This window comes from Sorex fumeus, unplaced genomic scaffold, assembly GCF_029834395.1.
Source record: "Sorex fumeus unplaced genomic scaffold, SorFum_2.1 ptg000030l, whole genome shotgun sequence".
NCBI classification, from domain to species: Eukaryota; Metazoa; Chordata; class Mammalia; order Eulipotyphla; family Soricidae; genus Sorex; species Sorex fumeus.
The window spans coordinates 7,851,919-7,873,506 of NW_026606087.1; the positions used below are offsets into that span (position 1 = coordinate 7,851,919).

General features: G+C 38.7%; 1 protein-coding gene and 1 non-coding gene across 5 annotated transcripts in view; one reads left to right on the forward strand and one right to left on the reverse strand.

The window, feature by feature from the left end:
• SBF2 (SET binding factor 2) overlaps positions 1-21,588 on the forward strand; it is a 472,123-nt gene that overhangs the window by 150,722 nt on the left and 299,813 nt on the right. The window lies entirely within an intron of this gene.
• On the reverse strand, positions 16,053-16,159 carry LOC130025600 (U6 spliceosomal RNA). The gene has a single exon (XR_008792736.1). It is a non-coding gene; the product is annotated as a U6 spliceosomal RNA (small nuclear RNA).

The window sequence follows — 21,588 nt, forward strand, 5'->3', positions numbered from 1 at the left end:
AGTTATCTCTTTTCATCTGTAAAAATGTTCTGCAAACAGCAAGTGTTGGTGAAGGAATGAGAAAGGAACTCTCATCGGTTGCTCAGAATCCAAATTTGTATAATTCAGTGGAAAATATGGAGATTACTTTAAAAAAAATTGAAGCCTTGGGATGTGAATCAGTAGCAGAGTGAATGCCTCGTTTACCTTTATGTGGCTCTTCATCTGAGACCCTGAACTAGATGAGGAGAGGGGAAGGGGAGAAAAGGAAGGAAGAGGAGGGGAGTTGGGAAGATAGGAGAGGAGATATGATCCGCCAGTATCATTCTTAGTGTTAGAAAGGATTATACACCCCTGTTTTTAAAGCAGCATTTTTCACAGTAATAAAGACAAGGAATCAGCCTACACGTCAGGCAAGAAACAAGGGTACCCACTTTCACCACTATTATTCAATATAATATTGGAAGCCTTTGCCATAATAATTAAGCCAAAAGAGATATTAAGAGTATTCAGATTAGAAAAGATGCCAAACTATCACAATTTTCAGATGACACAATACTAAGAAAGAAGAAAACCTAAAGATTCTATGGAAAAATTCTAGAAACAACAAACTTATACAGCATTGTGGTAGGCTACAAAATCAACATACAGAAATCCATGGCAGTCCTATATGTAACATTCAGATAGATGAGAGAGAAATCACACACACACACACACACACACACACACACACACACACACACACAAACCACCCTATTTACAATTGTTCTTCAGGATAATAAGTATCTGGGAATATGCTTAACAAAAGAAGTGAAAAACTTACACAAAGAAAACATAAATCACAACTAAAAGATGTAAGAAAATGAAAACACATCTCCTTTGATGGATTAGAAGGATTATAACTGTCAAAATGATAATCCTCCTCTAAGCACTATATAGATTCAATAAAAATACCCATAATATTTTAAAAAGAGATGAAATGCTGTTGAAATATATATGGAGTAATTAACTCCCTTACGTTTCCAAAGTAATCCTAGGGAAAAAAGGTGGAATAATTTTCTTTTTCCAACTGTAAATTATACTGTAAAGCTATAGTAATCACGATATTGTGGTACTGGAATTAAGACAGACTTTCTAGAATTAAGAACCCCGAGACACATCCTCTGGTCTATGAACAGTTAGTCTTTGACAAAAGAGCTAAGAGTATGAAGTGGAGCAAGGAAAGTCTCTTCAACAGATGGTGTTAGAAAAACTGGCTAGTCACATGTGAAAAATAAACTTGGGCCCCTGTCTCACACCATACAGAAAAATTCAAATTCCAAATAAATTATCTTAATATCAATTCTGAATCTAGAAATTATATTGAGGAAAACAGGGAAAAACTTCATGACATCGAATCTATAGATAGTTTAAACATTTCAGTGCTGTTGACCATGCAAATGGAAGTAAAAACAAACAAACAAAAACAAATGGGATTACATCAAATTAAGAAGCCTCTGTACCACAGAAAAAAATGATGACCAGAATAAAAGATATCCCGTAGACTGGGAGAAAATGTGCTCATCACTCATATGACATAGGGTTAATATCCAAGATATGTAAAATACTTGTAAAACTTAAAAAAAGAACCCATCCAAAAATGGGGAGAAGAGATTGATTTCCTCAAAGAAGGCATACATATGGACAGTAGATATATGAAAAACCTGCTGTGCACCATTGTCACTGCAAATGAAGTGCATGCCAAAATAATAATGAGAGAAGTGAAGTAATGAGACTTCAGACAAGTGAAACTGCGTACATTAAATAAAAAGAACAAAACAATCACCGTTGGTGTGGATATGGGGAATAAGTAATGCCTCATTCACTGCTAATGAAAATGTTGGCCAGTTCAACCCTTTTGAAAAACAATATAGACTCTTCTCAGAAAAACCAAGAATTGAGCTTTCCTGTGGACCATTGATTTCAGTTTTTGGTATTTACCTCAATGTCCCAAAAATACTACTTAGAAAACTGTCACTGTTACTGTCCTCCCGTTCGTTGTTCATCAATTTGCTCGGGTGGGCCCAGTAACGTCTCCATTTTGACAATTGTTACTGTGTTTGGCATATCGAATACCTCAAGGGGAGCTTGCCAGGCTTTGCTGTGCAGGCCAGATACTCTCGGTAGCTTGCCGGGCTCTCCCAGAGGGGCGGAGGAATCGAACTCAGGTTGGCTATGTTGGCCGCTTGCAAGGCAAACACCCAACCCGCTGTGCTATTGTTCCAGCCCTACTTAGAAAACAAATTCTGAATATGTGACTGAACTTGGGCTGGAGCGATAGCACAGCGGTAGGGCATTTGCCTTGCATGCAGCCAACATGGCTGACCCGAGTTCGGTTCCTCCGCCCCTCGGTAGCCCGGCAAGCTACCGAGAGTATCTCGCCCGCACGGCAGAACCTGGCAAGCTACCCGTGGTGTATCCGATATTCCAAACACAGTAACAACAAGTCTCACGATGGAGACGTTACTGGGCCCGCTCGAGCAAATCGATGAACAATGTGAGGAGTGTGACCATGACCGTGACTGAAGTCATGTGTTCATTGCAATACAATCCACAATAACCAAAATCTGGAAACAACCCAGTATCCAAGAGCATGTAACTGGGTAAAGAAACTATGGTACAGATACACAATGGAATACTGCTTGGCTGTAAGTAAAGATGAAATTGTGCAATTCATTGCTATGTGGATGGAACTGGAGGGTGTCATGCTGAGTAAAGTCGGCCAATAGAGGGACAGATGCCAAATGCTCTCTCTCTCTCATATGTGGGATATAAAGAAGCATAATGAGAGGATACATAACAAATGGTCAAAAGCAACAGAATCTGAGACCTGTTCTCTAGAACTGAGCTTACCAATGGCAGGGAGATGTACTTACCATGGGAATTTGAGGACAGGAAACCTGAGACAGTGGCCAAGGGAAATGGTCACTCTGTGATGTTGAAACAGTATGTGCATGAAACCCTATTATTGACAGTATTGTAAAACACAGTGACTAAAATCAAGTTTTTTAATTTAAAAATTTTTAATTTTTGTTACTGGGCCCGCTCGAGCAATTTTTGTTAAAATTCAAAAAATTGAACCACAGTGATAAACACAGTTGCAAACTTGTTCATGATTGTGTTTCAGTCATACAATGCTCCAACACCTGGCCCTTCACTAGTGAACTTTTCCCAGTACCAGTGGTCCCAGTCCCTCCCCCCACCACCCCCCACACACACATCCCACCCCCACTTGCCTCTATGGCAGGCACTTTTCTTCTCTGTCCTTCTTACTCGTTTCACTCAGGGTGATACTCTCCATGTCCAGCCATTTATAAATAAGCATTTCATGACTTCATTCTTCCTAACAGCTGCGTAGTATTCCATTGTGTACATGTACTATAGTTTTTTTAACTAGTCATCTGTTCTCAGACATTCAGTTTGTTTCCAATTCTTGCTATTGTGAACAGTGCTGCAACTAGCATAGAAGTGCAGATAGCATTTCTACTGTGTGTTTTTAGGCACTCCGGGTATATTTCAAGAAGTGTTATTGCTGCGTTGTACGGAAAAATCAAACTTTTTAAAAACAACTAGTAAACCATTGATATATCCAAAAACTTTGAGAGCTCTTATGGCACAAAAATAAGTAAGAAGACCAGTCTCAAAAAAAGCACATTATTGTGTGATTTCACTTTTTGGCATCTACTTAAAAAGTTTTTCTTGACATACTAAAATTATGTTAAAATTATATTAAAATTGTATTAAATATCAAAACATCATGAACAACTGCTTGAAAGGGAGGAGAGCTATTTGGAAATAGAAAATTACACAAGGGAGGACTCTGTGATGATGGAATAGTTTTATTCCTTATTTATAATTATACAAATATATGCAAACAATAAAAATGACATAGTAATATATACTCACATTATATCTATGTCAGTTTTATGGTTCTGATATTATAGCTAGAGTTGTGTAAGAAGTAACCACTGGGGGGAACTGGGTAAAGAGTACAATAAACATTTTTATACTAACTTAAAAAAAATTTCATGGCTGGGGCTTGATCTCACGACCTTGTGCATGCCTCTCGTTCTATTTTTACAACTTGCTGAATATCTGCAATTAAAAAGTTAAACAGTGTCCAGGGATATATTGAAATTAGGAGTATTCAAAATTTTTCCTTTTTAGTACATTTGATTTAAAAGGAACTGTCTTTAGGTTAAAGAATATTATACGTATCTCAATACAGGTTCTTTTTTTTTAAGTTAGATGACTTCCAGTTGTTATAAACAAAATTAAGAATATTAATAAGATTGTGAACTGAGGTAAGAGAGAATATGCCTCAGAATTTAATTTCTTGATATCTACAATGCTTAAGAATGGGGCATGGCTTTGCGTGTAGTAAAGTGCTGTTGGTAGATTTGAGGAGAGAAGTTGCTAGTTATCACAACTGTGGGAAGCGGCGAGACTCTGAGCCTATGGCAACATGTTTGGATCCACTCTGCATTGGTTCAGGTGGAGAGGAATTCCTGTTTTGATAGCTGAATTAAACTAGATAAGAAAATAAGCATAAAAACATTTATTCATATAAAATCATTAGAAAGTATAGTTTGAAAGAAAACAGCTATTTCCCCTACATGTTTTTAACTGATGAAAGGTTTATAACTTTGTAAATTTACTACCATTTATTTTATGAAGCATATTTTTCATTTGCAGTAGATATACTAAGAGAGATGACTCAGATTATTAAAGTGATAACTGAAGTATACATTTACTGCTGGCTCAAGAAAACTAAGAAAAATTATAGGCATACCTCGTTTACAAATTGCATTTTATTAAATAATACAAACAAAATGTGTCATTTCTGTTTGGACTTTCTAGCCAAGTAATAATTTGTTTAAGACTTTCGAGTTAAGTACTATAATCTTATCTAATTCTGCAGTCTTCAAAGTTTTTAACCAATGTGTGATGTTTTTAACTACAGATCTCTCTCACATATCTATTCCTAGGATTAGGATTTGAATTATAGGAAGAGACATGAGATAGAGTGATTTTCTGTTGTGACACTGGAAATAGTAAAAACCTTTGCATTTAATTACCAGGAAGGTAGGTTCATTGAAAAAATGGGGGGACAGTTGGGGGGTCCCCTTAGAACTGTTCCTACCCTGCAATTCTTTGATTCAGCCAGGCTTTGGGGCCTCCAGTGTTAATGTAGAACTGTCCCTTGGGGTGGGGAAGAACAGGCATTTGGTCCGGGGGATCGAAACCAGGGTCCTACACATGAAAGGTATGTACTCTATGACTTGACATCTTTTCTTAAAGCCGTGAGGAATTTTTTTTTTTAAATTTTACAAACATCTTATAATCTTATAAACTCTTTGGACTTTATAGAATGCTAGCCTTTTCCTCAAGTTATTCAGAATAATGTGAGTGCTAGATTTGTGTGCTATATTTTTTCCTTTGTATTCTGAAAGGTTCTGTCTCTGCTAGTATGTGAATAAACTTAATCCTTGACTGTATATAGCTAGTCTATTTTGGAAAGATAATAAACTGTATTTATATTATACTTTTTCAGTTAAATTTTTGGGCTGGAGCGATAGCACAGCAGTAGGGCGTTTGCCTTGCATGCAGCCAACATGGCTTACCCGAGTTTGTTTCCTTCGCCCCTCTCGAAGAGCCCGGCAAGCTACCGAGAGTATCTCGCCCGCACGGCAGAGCCTGGCAAGCTACCCGTGATGTATTCGATATGCCAAACACAGTAACAACAAAGTCTCCAATGGAGACGTTACTGGGCCCGCTCGAGCAAATTGATGAATAACGGGAGGACAGTGACAGTGACAGTTAAATTTTTATTAATTTACCAATGATCTGTAATCACTTAATCACTTGATACCCCATGTCTCATCGATTTACTCAAGCAGGTGCCAGTAACATCTCCATTCATCCCTGTTGCGTGCTAGCGTAGCCCAACTGCATCTGTTCGTTCTAAGAATATGCAGAGCCTCAAACCGATCATTCAGGGTCTTGACAAAGAAGTCTGACCATCTTGTAGGTGGGCATCCATGTGATTTTTTGATGTCCCGTGGAATACAGTCAGTAATGGCTCTGGTCCAGCAGTTATCTCTAAACCTCATTACGTGTCCAGCCCATCTGATTTTTGATGCCTTGGCAAATGAGACAGCATCCCTGATTCTTGAGCGTTGACAGAGATCAGAACTCCGGATTCTATCTCTCATTTGAGTGAAGCGTGATACTCCAAGCATAGCTCTTTCAGTTCCTCTTTGAGATACCCAAAAAGCGTTCTCCTCCTGTTTTCGTAGGGCCCAGGTCTCTGAGGCATATGTTAATGCAGGAAGAACAGTGGAATCAAAGAGATGTGCTCAGAGCTGGGGGTTCTTTGTCCTCTTAGTTATTTCTTCAATGCTCTTGAAGGCATTCCAAGCCTCTCTCTTCCTCCTGTGCAACTCAGGTGCCAGGTCATTCATCATGTTGATTTCTCGACCTAGGTATATATAACTGTTGCATTCGGAGATGGTGGTTCCGTTGAGAGTGAATGGAACATCAGGAACAAGACTGTTTTGCATGAACATTGTCTTTGTGAGATTCAGTTTTAATCCGAACTTTCCACACTCACAGCCTAAGTTGGTCAGCATTTGTGCCGCTTGGCTGATGTTTGGTGTTGTTAGAACGATGTCATCAGCAAAGCGGATGCCGAGCCACTGTATTGATGAGTACTGACGGTAAGTTCTTCAGGTGTTCAGGTCTGATCTTGTCTGGGCCGGGTGCTCTTTGTTTCTTTACTGATGAGATGTAGTTGTCTTCCATCTATCTTCACTCCCATTCCTTCCCATTCCAGTCATCGCATGATATTCTCGAAGGTGGCACTGAAGAGTTTTGGTGAAATGGTATCACCCTGCCGAACCCCTCTCTTGACATGTATGATTACTTCTTTGTAGAACGGTGAGATCCTAGTAGTGAATTTGTAATAGAACTCATGGAGGATCCTGATGTATTGAGTTTGCACGCCCTGATTGGCTATGGTTTCTATGACCGCTTCCATCTCCACAGAATCAAAGGCCTTCTTTAATTCAATGAACATTAGACAGAGTGGCATCTTGAACTCCTGAGAAACCTCAATGAGCTTAGTTACTGTGTGGATATGGCCGATGGTGCTGAATCCTTTGCGGAACCTGGCTTATTCACATGGTTGTCCTTCATCTAGTGTTCTGCTAATCCTATTCAGGATGACTCGAGTGAACAGTTTGTAGATGACAGACAATAGGCATATTGGGCGAGAGTTGCCAATGTCGTGGATGTCTCCCTTCTTGTATAGTAGTACAGTTTTGCTGGTTTTCCATTGGGATGGAACCTTGCATTCAGACAGGTAGCGTGGGAAGAGCCGAGCCACTGTATTGATGAGTACTGATGGTAAGTTCTTCAGGTGTTCAGGTTTGATCTTGTCTGGGCCAGGTGCTCTTTGTTTCTTTACCGATGAGATGGCGTGTTGAATTTCGGAAGGGAGAACATTGGGAACGACATATCCAATATGTGGAATTTGGTATGTGGGCAAGTAATCGTGGCTATTAAAGAGATCTGAGTAGAAGTCATGAATAATCTTTTCCATTGCCCTTCTGGAAGATGTGATAGATCCATCAGGATGTCGGAGGGCAGTCATCTTGGTTTTGTAGTTGGTGAAGGACAGGCGGGCATTATGAATGCTTTCCCCGGCTTCTGCCGCATCTACCAGCACCGCTGCTCTCCTGTCTTTGAGGTCATCCTTGATCGCTTTTCTGCACTGTTTTGCCAGCTCGGATGTTCGCTTGCGGTTGCCTGAGGCATATGCCAAGCCACGTCGGCGAATAATTTCAAGAGTGTTCAAAGAAAGGCGGTTTTTTTGTGGTTATCTCTTTCTTGGCATTCCTCGCATAATCATGGAGGTGCTGAATTATTCAATGGTATTCCTCATCAATGTTGTCAATGACGGCATCTTTCCATGTTGCCGCAACAGAGCCAAAGAGTTCCCAGTTGGTGGTTGTTCTGGGAGTTCTCTTCTTAAACTTTGCTTTTTTTTTTCTCCCTCTTCTGTGAGGTAGAATTTTGCATGAAGGAGATGGTGGTTCGATCCCGTTTGGAATTTTGGGACAACAGCAACATTGGTTAGGCAAAACCTTCGATTGAATATGATGTTGTCAGTTTCTTTGTGGAACCGTTCACCGGGAGACTCCCATGTCCAACGTTTAGATTCAGCCTTTTGGAACTGTGAGTTACCATGGACAGTCTTGGTCGACATGATGAACTCAGACAATCTGTCCCCCTCTTCGTTCCATTCTAGGCCATGGGTCCCGATGTGGAGTTCATCGGCTGATCTTCTCGGTCCTATCCTGGCATTAAAATCACCGACGATGATCTTGTAGAAGGTGTGGTCTTCTTTATAGAACTTCTCCAGCTCCATGTAGAACTTCTCAATTTTTCTTTCACCATAATTGGATGTTGGTGCATAGACAACAAAGATAGAAACTGCTGGCAGTGAGCCACATCTATTCAAGTGTAATCATCCGATTCGGGTTGTTAGGCATTCGAATGAATCAGTGCTCATGGCTAAGTTCATGTTGACAAGGATACCGACACCACTGACGCCTCTTTTGTCACATGTTTCAAGGAACAGTTCTTTTCCAGTGTCGAAAAAGGCGTGATGTGATTGATATCTTCTCATTTCAGTCAGACCAATGATGTTGTACTTGATCTTTCGCGCTTGTACCATCAGGTCCTCGATGGATGCATCAGATGCCAGTGTACGTGTATTAAAAGTATAGACAATTATTTTTTTCTTTCTTCATTTTGGCAGCCTTGTTTGGCCTTGGGATTTTATCAGCCTCTCCTTCTACATCCTTCTCGACTCTGCTGTATTCAGGGTCAGGGGGATGAGATCCATTTTTTTTTTTTTTGCTGGATTTGGCATATCGAATATACCACGGATAGCTTGTGGGTGGGGTATTCAAGGTAACCTTGAAAAATTAAATAAATATAAATAAAAAGTCGCACGGCTGTGGATGCGGCCACGCGCTCCCAGGAGCTTGGTGTGATAATATCTGGATCCTGGCCATTGTTGGGGTTACGCGGCAGTTGGTGGGTGTAACTGTCTAGCTACTGGAAGGTCCAGTCCCAAACTGTGCAGGGTTAAAGATCTCAGCCCCGGGTCCCGCACACCTGGGTTCCTCTGCCAGTTCTTTTATGCGTGAGGCTCATCCAAGCGTGTGGAGAGTGGTCTCAGCATGACTTTGGCTGGGTCCCAGAGGTCTTCAGCTGTTGGGTCCTGATGAGGACAGTCAGGCACAGAGTGATCTGTAATACTGTATAAATTTCAGAAACACAGCTTTATACCTCTATGTGTTTATTAACGTCATTGTACTTACTAGTAAAATTCTAGTTTTATTCCCATTATCAAATTGACTCCCTCTACCCTTTCCTCCACCTCCCCCTCTGGTAAGCATCACACTTTTCTGCAAATAATTATATTTGTTGCAAATTTTCCTGTTGCTCTGGTTATTTATATTTCACGTGAGTGAATCTGTATTGCAGGTGAATCTGTATTTTAGTTGCTTTAAGAATTTATAGTCAAGTACCATGGTTATATCAGTGTGAAAGTTTATAGCGTTAAGGTAGAAAGTTGACACCCCCCACCTCCACCCCAATTCCTTAAGACTTTCCACCAAATATTGTTCTAATCTGCTCCTGCATCTCTCCCCACCCACTGTCCTCATCACTTTTCCCCCTATATGTGAAACCCAATGCCAAGGCTTTGACAGTCTATGCCCTTGTTTTGTCTTTCTGTATATCACAGATGAGTGAGATCATGTGTTATCTGTTCTTCTCACTTATTTTGTTTAATATGATCCCCTCCAGTTTCATCTGTGTTGCAGCAAACGTAATGATTTCATCTTTTAAAAAAACTGCATAGAATTTCATTGTGTATGTATACCACAACTTAATATATTCTTCTGTGTCTAACATTTGGGTTGTTTCCATATGGACACTATTGTACTAAGCAGCACGATGAATATAGGTGCTTTACAAAGTAATGTTTTTGTGTTTTGAGTGTAGATAACAAAAGTGAAATTATGGGAATGCTTTAGGAACTTACTTTTTTGGGGGGGGGTGGAGAATTGCATACTTGGCGATGCCCTCAACCCCTGCCCAATCCTTACCTATCGACTTGGCAGGCACATTTAAAAGGTCCAGTGGTTTTTTGTTCTTGTTGTTGTTTTTGCCATACTCATTAATGCTCAGTGGTTACTCCTGGCTCTAGGTTGGGCTCAGGAATCACTCCTGACAGGCTCAGGAAACCATATTGGATGCCAGGATTAAACTTAGTCTGTGTCGGCACTTGAAAGCTAAGCACTCTACCTACTGTACTATTTCTCTGGCTCCCTACTCTTGCTGAACTGCACACTTCAAACAGTTAAGATGGTGAGTTTTATGTTATAAGTTTTTACCACATTAAAAGCTAAAGGGTTAACTGCCAAGATATTCTGTTATGTATGATTTGGTATGTTGTCCAAGCATTGAAAATATACAGAAGTCTTTCATGTCTTTTCATAGCAATCAGGTTTGAGAGCCGCTGAAATAAACATAGAATCATAAGAAATTATAATACAGACTGCTTGGTACTTGATTTATAGGGGCATGGGCAGGAGATTGGGCCATACCTGGCAGTGCTCAGGGCTTGATCCTGGCTCTATGCTCATGGGTTACTCCTGGGGCAGTGCTCAAGGGATCAGATGTGATGCCAGGGGTTCAGACGAGGGCTGGCTACATGCACAGCAAATTTCATAATCCTTTTACTGTCTCTTCAATCCCCAGGTAGATGATTTTATGCGAATCTGTAAGTATTATCATCTTAGGAAATTAGCCATTCTTTGGGTCATATTACTATTATACTCTGTGGAGCAACATTTGTTCAGTCATTAGAGTTGAAATCAAAGAACCTTTTTGGTAGTAAATTGAAAAACTATAGAAAAAAGTTTTTAATGAATAGTTTTCACTAACATCCACAAGATTTTATCTCTTTGCTGGCTAAGAATTTTTAAATTTTAGAGGGCCTAGAGAGAGTACAGCAGGTACAGTGTTTGCCTTACACAGTGTTGACCAGGTTTGATCTCTGGCACCCCATATGGTCAAACCTTCTAGGAGTGAGCCTGAACGCAGAGCCAGAAGTAAGTCCTAAGTACAGCCAGGTATGGCATAAAAAACAAACTTTTTTTTTTTTTAATTTTGAGATTGGGCAAATTGTGCAGGGGTTAGAAGATGGTAGCTGGGTTTAGTCCCTGCTACCACATGGCTTTCTGAGTGCTACTGGGAATGACTCCCACGCTTCCTGAACATAACTTGGGAGGTTCCTTCCCCCTATTTTTTTTTTAATCTAAATTTTACTTGGCAGTGGTAGATGGCAGTTACACAGTTAGAAAGCATTTGCTTCTCAGATTGCAAGTTGATTTATTATGGAATTGACATTATTATTTATCATCTATTAAAGTAAACTTAGAAACTGTAAGGCAATTATTTCCTCATTATTATAAATTGGATGAGAAAGTATACTCATGTCTAGAAATATATTCTTATAACAATAAAATTATTTTTAATAAAATAAAAAAAAAGCATTTACTTAACCCACATTTTTGCTGTATTTGGGAGATTAAATGATGTTTAACTAGAGTATTTTTCCCTAATTTTTACATGGACATTTAATTTCTCTTTATCTTTTTGTTTATTTGTTTATTTTGGGGGCCACACCCGGTGATGCTCAGGAGTAACTCCTGGCTCTGAGCTCAGAAATCAGTCCTGATCACTACTGTAGGTGCTCTGGGACCCATATGGGAAGCTGGGGAATGAATCCAGATTGGCCATGTGCAAAGCAAGTGTACTATCACTCCAATCCCTTCTCTTTTTTTTCTTAAGTGAAATTTGCTGTAGTTTGTTACTGATACTAATGCATACACGTGAAGGTCATAAATGGTAAACATATTTGATGAAACCACGCGCTAACCGATTGCGAAAGGAAAGGAGGGACTAAGGAGTTAATTTTTTTGATTACAGCGTTTTTAAAAATATTGTACAAATTGGAGAATCAGGAAGATGATAGAATTACCTAGCAAAATACATTAATAAATAAACTGCCATTTTAACTTTTTGAACCTGGAATTTCTGCCTGTAGCATGTAAGAAAATGAAACTCTTTAAAAATATTTTCAGCCCTGAGCATTGCAAAATATCTACTGACAGGATATTAACTTGGAACAGCAAACTGTTCTTTTTTTAGTAGCCTTTTTCCTGCAGATGTGACTTTAGTAAAGGAAGATGAGTTTTTGTTTTGTTTTGTTTTTAATTTTTATTTTTTTTGGTTCTCTGAAGGTGATCAAAGTAGGAGAATAGTCATTTGTTAAGTGGACTCTAGTCTGTTTAGATACAGTGTTGTACGACCATTAAGTTTTTTTTTTATTTTCAGTGTTCTTTCAAAATTGTTTTTGATATCCTCTACATACAAATGTGTACAACTTCAACCATATAATCTCTGATTTTGGTGGACATATTTAGTAATATTCTAAAATGGAGATGAAATTTTGTTGGCAATATTTTTCTTTTCATTTCTTAGATTATATGTTAGGAAAATAGAATATGTGGCAGAATAAAATACTATTTTTTTACAGAAATGAAAAAATGCTTTGAAAGTAATTTTATTTTATTGTATTTTCTTTATAGTATTATTGCATTCTCAGGTTGTATTACATTATAATCTTAAAGAAAAATTAAATTTCTTTAGGATAAATTAATATTTCTTTCTTAAAATTTTAATTAAGATTAAATATCTTAACAGGAATTTGACCCAGACTTACCTACATGTGTGTTAACTTCAGACTCTTGTCTTGTCTGTCTTTTGACTTTTTTTCACTTTTTTAGTCCCTGTTGTAATCTGGAATGCAAAAAGAACTTCCGGGAAGGACATAGTATTATTTTCAAAATGTACAAGGATAGCTGAATTAAATTTGCTGATGTTTAAATTATCTAATCTCTTGTCTTTTAGTGAGACTATCATTTGGCATTCAATATCTGGGACTGGGAATTGGGAGGTGAAAGGAGAGGTGAATTCTAATAATGAGTCAGGGCAGGAACTGGAGGAGGCTTTGTTTGTTTCTTTAACTTGTTTTGTAATAAGATCAGTTGTTTCATTTAATAACCGAGTTGTAGTGACATGAAGAATTGCACGTTGCTTGCGAGATGCAGAATGACATAGGAACTGCCAAAATTCTTTTCATTTATCATGAATTCCAGAAAGAGAACTTTTGACCAGAAGTATCACATTCTCCCCCCCCCCCCCTTTTTTTTTTAAAGAAAACTAAACTAAACACTATTCATTCTTTAGGGAATACAACATTCCAGCTTTACTCGAAATCCCAAATGGAATCATATTGCATGCTGTAATCAGGGGGTAAAAAAAGTGTAAATAGCACCCAAGAGAGACTCTTAAAGCTGCTTTACCAAGATCAAATAAAACTTTGTATCTTTAAGCAAGTTCATACAAATCTCAAGCAAGTTCATAACAAATCTCTCCCTCTTTTCTCAATAATCACACCTAACTTGTATTGAAACTGAAATGAAACGTTTATAAACTTTCAGTCTAATTTGGGAAAGAGGAATATAAGTAAGTAGGTTAACATGCAAGAAACAGAATTAACAAGAAACACAGACCATATTTTAATTTTTTTATATTAATTTAAGAAATAAAAAAGCACCTGGGTTTTGATCTCTTGTTTTGCCACTTCCTATGTCAATATTACGTGAATATTACTAAGCTGAGCTTTTTACTAGATTGAAGTAAAATACTAGTCTTTGATCTAGGCATTTTATGTGGTTTCTCTGAGATTTAGTTTCCTATTGTTGAAGACTGTCCCCCACCTTTAAAAAGTAGAATATTTTCTAAGGGGAAGAAGGAAATGTGTGATGTTTACTATATTCTGACTCTCAAAATCTAAGTGAGGAGCCCAATGTAAATGAATAAATACCACTGGTAAGTTACATAATGAATGGCGTTTCCAGCCATGGTAGGAGTTCAAACTGAAGTAAGTTAGGACTTAACTTTCAGGGAAGGATGGATAGAATATTGTGACAAAATTCATGAGTGAATAAATCAAAGAGGGCTGTAAGTAGGCACTTCATATGAAACTGGCCTGACATAAAGGACTGGAGAAAGTAGAAGTGGGCGGGTGTGTGTGGGGGAATTTGAACTGGAATAACATAAATTTATGAAACTGTGTAACTAATGTCCTTAGAAAGTCTATAAAAGTGTGTATTTGGATTAGGAATCAATACAAAGCCATTGCGGTTGAAGATCCATTATTGTCTAAAAGGTATATATGAATCCTTCCTATTTTCTTCCCAGAGTGGTTTTGAGGGACAAATGAAAGTCAGTGTTACAAGTTTACTTAAAGCATTATGTAAGCTCTTAACATACTATAGAGATGTATTTATTATCATTATTTATTCCAAAAAATACAGAGCAATATATTGAAAATTTTAATTTAAAAAGATGATTTATTGGAAAGATTAGATCTGCCAGTACGTAGGATAGGATTATACATTTCTGGTATGATTTAAAGGTATCATTATTTCAGGGAAAGCATCTGAAAAAAAATGTAATATTTATTTGCTCACTGAAGCCAGGAAAAAATTTAAACTATGGTGAGGTCATCCATAATATAATTAGAAGAATAATATAAAACAAAAATTTATGTACATGTAAATTGTTGATACATATTTTAGAAAGATGAGCTTCTTTCCCTCCATCCTGATCTGCAGTCAATGAAATTCTTGGCAATCTGGTAAAAATAATGAGCAAATATGCCTTTCTTTTAGTCCAATTTTAGTTGTTGTGGGCATATAAATTAAAAATATTTTTACTATTAAATAATTTTTTATTATTGAAACAATATGGTTTCAATATGTTAAATGTTTATGTTTGTTTTTTCCTTTTTGGGTCACACCCGGCGATACACAGGGGTTAATCCTGGCTCTGCACTCAGGAATGACTCCTGGTGTTGCTCAGGGGATCATATGCGATGCTGGAAATCGAACCCGGGTCAGCTGAGTGCAAGGCAAACGCCCTACCCCCTATACTATCGCTCCAGCTCCATGTTTATGTTCTTGTTGTCCAAAAACTACTATACATTTACAACCATCAAAGGTTCTAAGACCTCTACCTCAGTCCTTGTGGCTTCTAATCTACCTCTCCCCCAGCCCCCCATTCCCGCCCTCCCGCCAACACACACTTGAATGACAGTTCTTCTGTAAGGGCCCAAGGTTTGTTTTCATTAGATACTTGCTTTGTTTCTGAACATGCCACATATGAGTGAGATGATCCAGCATGTAGCCTACTCCCTTCAACTTACTTCTCTTAACATGATACTTTCTAGTTTTATCAAAGTTGTAGCAAAAGGCAAGTTTTTGTTGTTTCTTACAGCTGTAATATTCCATTGTGTGTACCACTATTTCCTTATACATGGATCTGTCATTGAACATTTGGGTTGTTTGGAGATCTTAGCTCTCAAATCATGTTGCAATGGATACAAAGGTGCATATATTGTTTCAAATGAGTGTTTTGTGTTCTTGGAATAGATGCCAAGGAATGAAATCACTTGTGCATATAGGAGTTGTATTTTTTAACATTTTTGAGAAGACATCATGCTATTTTCTGTAGAAGCTGAGCCAGAGGACATTCCCACTGATAGTGAACAAGAGTTTCTTTTTCACTACATTCTTGCCAGCACTGATTCCAGTTTTTTGCATATACACCATTCTCACTGGTATGAGATATTATCTCATTGTTATTTTTATTTGCATTTCTGTGATACTTTGAGCACTTTAAAAAATATGCCGACTTGCCATCTAATTATCTTTTTTGAGAGAGTGTCCAACTTCTCCACATATTTTTGATGGGGTTGTTTATTTTGTTGTTACTGAGTTCTTTATATATATATATACAGATATATATATATATATATATATATAAATATGGGACACTTCATGAATTTGCGTGTCATCCTTGAGCAGGGGCTATGCTAATCTTCTTTGTATCATTTCAATATTAGTATATGTGTTGCCAAAGTGAGTACTGTTACTGAATTCTATAAGTGCATTAATATATGTTGGATATTAGCTATTTGTCTTATATACAGAATGCAAATATAAAAATTCAGTAGGGTGTCTTTTTATTTTAACTATAGTTTCTTTTGACGTGAGAAGCTTTTTTGTTTTGATATAATTCTGTTTATTTTTGCTTTTGCTTCCTTTATGAATAGAGTTGAATCAATGAAGACACCTCAGAACTTGGTATGGAGAGTTTTGCTTGTGTTTTTCTCAATGTATAACTTTGGTCTAACATTGTGATCCTAAGTCCATTTTGAATTAATTTTGTGTGTGGTATAAGATAGAGGTTTTTTCTTGTCCCTTCTCTCTCCTCCTCCTTCCTATCCCTGCACCTACCCTTCCCCTGACTAGTCAGTTCCCCCAACAATCTTTTTTGAAGAGGCTTTCCTTTCTTCATATAATGTACCTGACTCCTTCAGTTAATTGGTTAATTTTCTTTTTTTTCATTTTTTTTTTAAATTTTTTTTTCCCCTTTATTTTATTTTATTTTTTTTAAAGTTGTAGATTTACAATTTTTTGTGCTTTGGTTTCAATTATACAATGATCAGATACCCATCCCTTCACCAGTGCCCATTTTCCACCACCATGGATAATATCCCTCCCACCCCCATCCCCCCATCCCCCCATCCCCCCGTCTCTGTGGCAGGGCAATCCCCTGTGTTCTCTCTCTCCTTTTGGGTGTTGTGGTCTGCAAAAGAGGCATTGAGTGGCAAACATGTTCAGTCCATAGTTTACTTTCGACATGCATCTCCCCTCCTGGGAGGATCCTCCAAACATCCTTTATTTGGTGCTCCCTTCTCTATCTGAATAGCCCTTTCCTCTAGGATACCCGGCTGGCCTCTAAGTTATGGAGTAATCCTCCTGGTGCTGATCTCAGCTATTCTTGGGTATTAATCTCATACTTTGTTACTTTATATCCCCCAGATGAATGCAATCTTTCTATGTCTATTCCTCTCTTTCTGACTCATTTCGCTTAGCATGATACTTTCCATATTGTACCACTTGTATGTAAATTTCATGACTTCATCTTTTCTAAGAGCTACATAGTACTCCATTGTGTAGATGTACCAAAGTTTCTTTAACCAGTCATCTGTTCTTGGGCATTCAGGTTTCTTCCAGTTTTTGGCTATTGTAAAGAGGGCTGCAATGAACAAACAAGTGCAGATGTCACTTCGACTATACATTTTTGCCTCTCTGGGATATATTCCCAGGAGTGGTATTGCTGGGTCAAATGGGAGCTCAATTTCTAATTTTTTGAGAATCGTCCATACTGTTTTCCAGAAGGGCTGAACCAGTGGACATTCCCACCAACAGTGAAGGAGTGTCCCTTTCTCGCCACATCCACGCCAGCATCGGTTGCTTTTGTTCTTTTTGATGTGGGCCAGTCTCTGAGGTGTGAGATGGTATCTCATTGTGGTTTTGATCTGCATCTCCCTGATGATTAATGATGTAGAGCATTTTCTCATGTGCTTTTTTGCCATTCGGATTTCTTCTTTGAGAAAGTTTCTGTTCATTTCATTGCCCCATTTTTGGATGGGGTTGGATGTTTTCTTCTTGTGGAGTTTAACCAGTATTTTGTATATCCTGGATATCAACCCCTTGTCAGATGTGTATTCGGTGAATATCCTTTCCCATTCTGTAGACTGTCTTTGTATTTTGGTCACTGTTTCTTTGGAGGTGCAGAAGCTTTAATTGGTTAATTTTCTATATATCATCTTAGGGTTCACTTCTGGACTTTAATTCTACTCTACTTATCTGAGAGTCTTCTTTTCACTCAGTACCACACTGCTTTGATTCCTATAGTTTTCTAGTATGGTTTAAAGTTATGGGATGCAATGCCCTCTATCTTTTCTTCACAATGTGTTGGCTTATGCACGTAATCTTGTGGTTCTATTCATATTTTAGTACTGTTTGTTCTCTGTTCTTAAAAAATGTTACTGGAATTTTTATAGGAGTCACACTGACCTTCTGTAATACAATTATTATATGGTAGCACTGTCCTCCCGTTGTTCATCCATTTGCTTGAGCGGGCCCAGTAACGTCTCCATTGTGAGACTCGTTGTTACTGTGTTTGGCATATCTAATACTTCACGGATAGCTTGCCAGGCTTTGCCATGTGGGCGAGATACTCTCGGTAGCTTGCCGGTCTCTCTGAGAGGGGCGGTGGAATTGCGGAGGAATTGAACCTGGCTCGGCCAGCTGGCTGAGCACAAGGCAAACGCCCTACTGCTGTGCTATCGCTCCAGCCCATTATATGGTAGGATGATCATTTTAATAAGGGTAATCCTTCCAGACTATGAATCTGTAATATTTTAAATGAAAGCAATTTCTTCTAAAAATTCTGTATATGATAAAACACAGAAAGAAATAAGCTACAGGACCCAGAGTGATAGTGTAGTGGGTAGGGGGTTTGCCTTACATGTGGCCAACTGGGTTCAACTCTGGCATCCCGTATGGTCCCCCAAACCTGCCAGGAATGATCCCTGAGCACAAACCCAGTAGCAACTCTTGAGCATCATCCCCACAACCCTATCTCCACCCAAAAGGGGAAACAAGTTAAAATGCAGAAAATAAGTGAACAAGAGAATCAGTTCAGTAAGAACTGGAGATAAAACAAAGACCTTAAGATACTTTAAGACAAATTTCTTTAAATTGGTTCTATATTAAAAGCAGGAATAATAACCATAACAAAAAACTTTAAAAAGTTGAAGATGATTTTGAAAGAGACCAAACAAATGCATAGAGATGAAAAAATACAATAATGGAAATTAAAATGTCATGAACTTTTGTTTAACCAACTTCTCTGGTTCTTTCTGTATGTCATAACGTTTCATACTATAGTGTTGCATAACAATTTGAAGAGATAATTTGAAGAGATTATAGCACAAATTCACAAAAAGAGAAAATATGCAAAGAAATGTTGTAGAATGACAGAATATAAAACATCAAATAGGATTTTCAGAACCAGAGATTATAGCTATGAAGTTTTCAAAATTAAAACCTTGAAACTTTTTTTTCTTGCTTTTTTGGGCCACACCCAGTAATATACAGGGGTTACTTCTGGCTTTGCACTCAGGAATTATTCCTAGCGGTGCTCAGGGGACCATATAGGATTCTGGGAATTGAACCCAGGTTGGCCGCATGCAAGGCAAATACCGTACCCACTGTACTACCGCTCTAGCCCCAGAAAACCTTGAAACTTTAACCATGAGGACTAGCATACTGAACACCAAACCAGATACTTGTAAACAAATCCACTTTTGATAAAATAGGTAATAATTATTGAGTTCTTAATATTTTCTGAGTATGTTCTAAATATAATTTTTCTTATTCACTGGGGAATTTGTTATTTTTTTCTATGTTTGAAACTGTATTAAACACTATGATCGACAAAGTTGTTCAGAATATTGTTGTTTCAGATATTCAGTATTCCAACACCAATCCCACCACTAGTGTTACCGTCCCTCCACCAATGTCTCTAGTCTCCAGTTTCCCATCCCCTACAAACCTGCCCCCTTAACAGATACAAAACAATTTTTTAAAAAAATTTTTATTAGTGAAACACCATGAGGTACATTTGTAGACTTATAAATTTTTGTGCTTGGATTCCAATTATACAATGATCAAGTACCCATCCCTCCACCAGTGCCCATTTTTCACCAGCACTGATCGCAGTATCCCTCCTACCCCCCATCCCCCCATCCCACCCTGCCTCTGTGTTCTCTCTCTCCTTTTGGGTGCTGTGGTTTGCAAAAGAGGCATTGAGTGGCAATCATGTTCGGTCTATAGTCTACTTTCAGCCTGCATCTCCCATCCTGGGAGGATCCTCCGAACACCCTTTATTTGGTGCTCCCTTCTCTATCTGAGCTGCCTTTTCCCTTAGTGTGTGCACCTGGCCTCCAAGTCATGGAGTAAATCTCCTGGTACTTATCTCGGCTATTATTGGGTTAGTCTCCTATTTTGATACTTTATGTTCCCCAGATGAATGCAATCTTTCTATGTCTGTCACTCTCTTTCTGACTCATTTCGCTTAGCATGATACTTTCCATGTAGTACCACTTGTATATAAATTTGATGACTGCATCTTTTCCCCTGACCCTGAAGGCGTCACCAGTATGGCGGCATTGAGAAGGATGAGGAAGGAGAGACTGATAAAATCTCAAGGCCAAACTAGGCTGCCAGAACGAAGAAAGACAAAAATGTTTGTCTGTACTTTCAATGCATGTATGCTAGCATCAGATGCATCCATTGAAGACCTGATGGTACAAGCACGAAAGATCAAGTACGACATCATTGTCTGACCAAGACAAGAAGGCATCAATCACATCACACCGTTTTCGACACTGGAGAAGAACTGTTCCTTGGAACATGCGACAAAAGAGGCATCAGTGGTGTCGGTGTCCTTGTCAACACATGAGCATTGATTCATTCGAATGTCTAACAACCCAAATTGGATGATTTCACTTGAATAGATGTGGCTTACTGCCGGCAGTTTCTGCCTTCATTGTCTACGCACCAACATCCAGTTATGACGAAGGAGAATTTGAGAAGTTCTCCATGGAGATGGAGAAGTTCTATAAAGAAGACCACACCTTCTACAAGATCATTGTCGGTGATTTTAATGCCAAGATAGGACCGAGAAGATCAGCCGAAGAACTCCATATCGGGACCCATGGCCTAGAATGGAATGAACAGGGTGACAGACTATCTGAGTTCATCATGTCGACCAAGACCATTCATGGTAACTCACAGTTCCAGAAGGCCGAATCTAAACGTTGGACATTGGAGTCTCCTGGTGGACGGTTCCACAGTGAAATTGACCACATCATATTCAATCGAAGGTTTTGCCTGACCGATGTTGCTGTTGTCCCAAAATTCCAAACGGGATCGGACCACCGTCTCCTTTGTGCAAAATTCTACTTCACAGAGCGGGGAGAAAGGAATGCAAAGTTTAGGAAGAGAACTCCCAGAACGACCACCAACTGGGAGCTCTTTGGCACTATTGTGGCTACATTGGAAGATGCTGTTGTTGATAACATTGACGAGGAATACAATCGACTGGTTTAGCACCTCCATGATTGTACAAGGAAGGCCAAGAGAGAGATAGCCACAAAAAAAGCCTGTCTTCAAAAACTCTTGAGCTTATTCACCAATGTTGTTTGGCGCATGCTTCAGGGAACTGTAGGTGAATGTCCGAGCTCGCAAAGCTGTGCAGAGATGCGATTTAAGGAAGACCTCAAATAGAGAAGAGCAGAAGTGCTGCTAGATGCGGCAGAAGCCGGGAAAAGCATTCGTAATGCCCGTCTGTCCTTCGCCAACTACACGACCAAGATGACTGCCCTCCGATGTCCTGATGGACCTATCACATCTTCCAGAAGAGCAATGGAGAAGATTA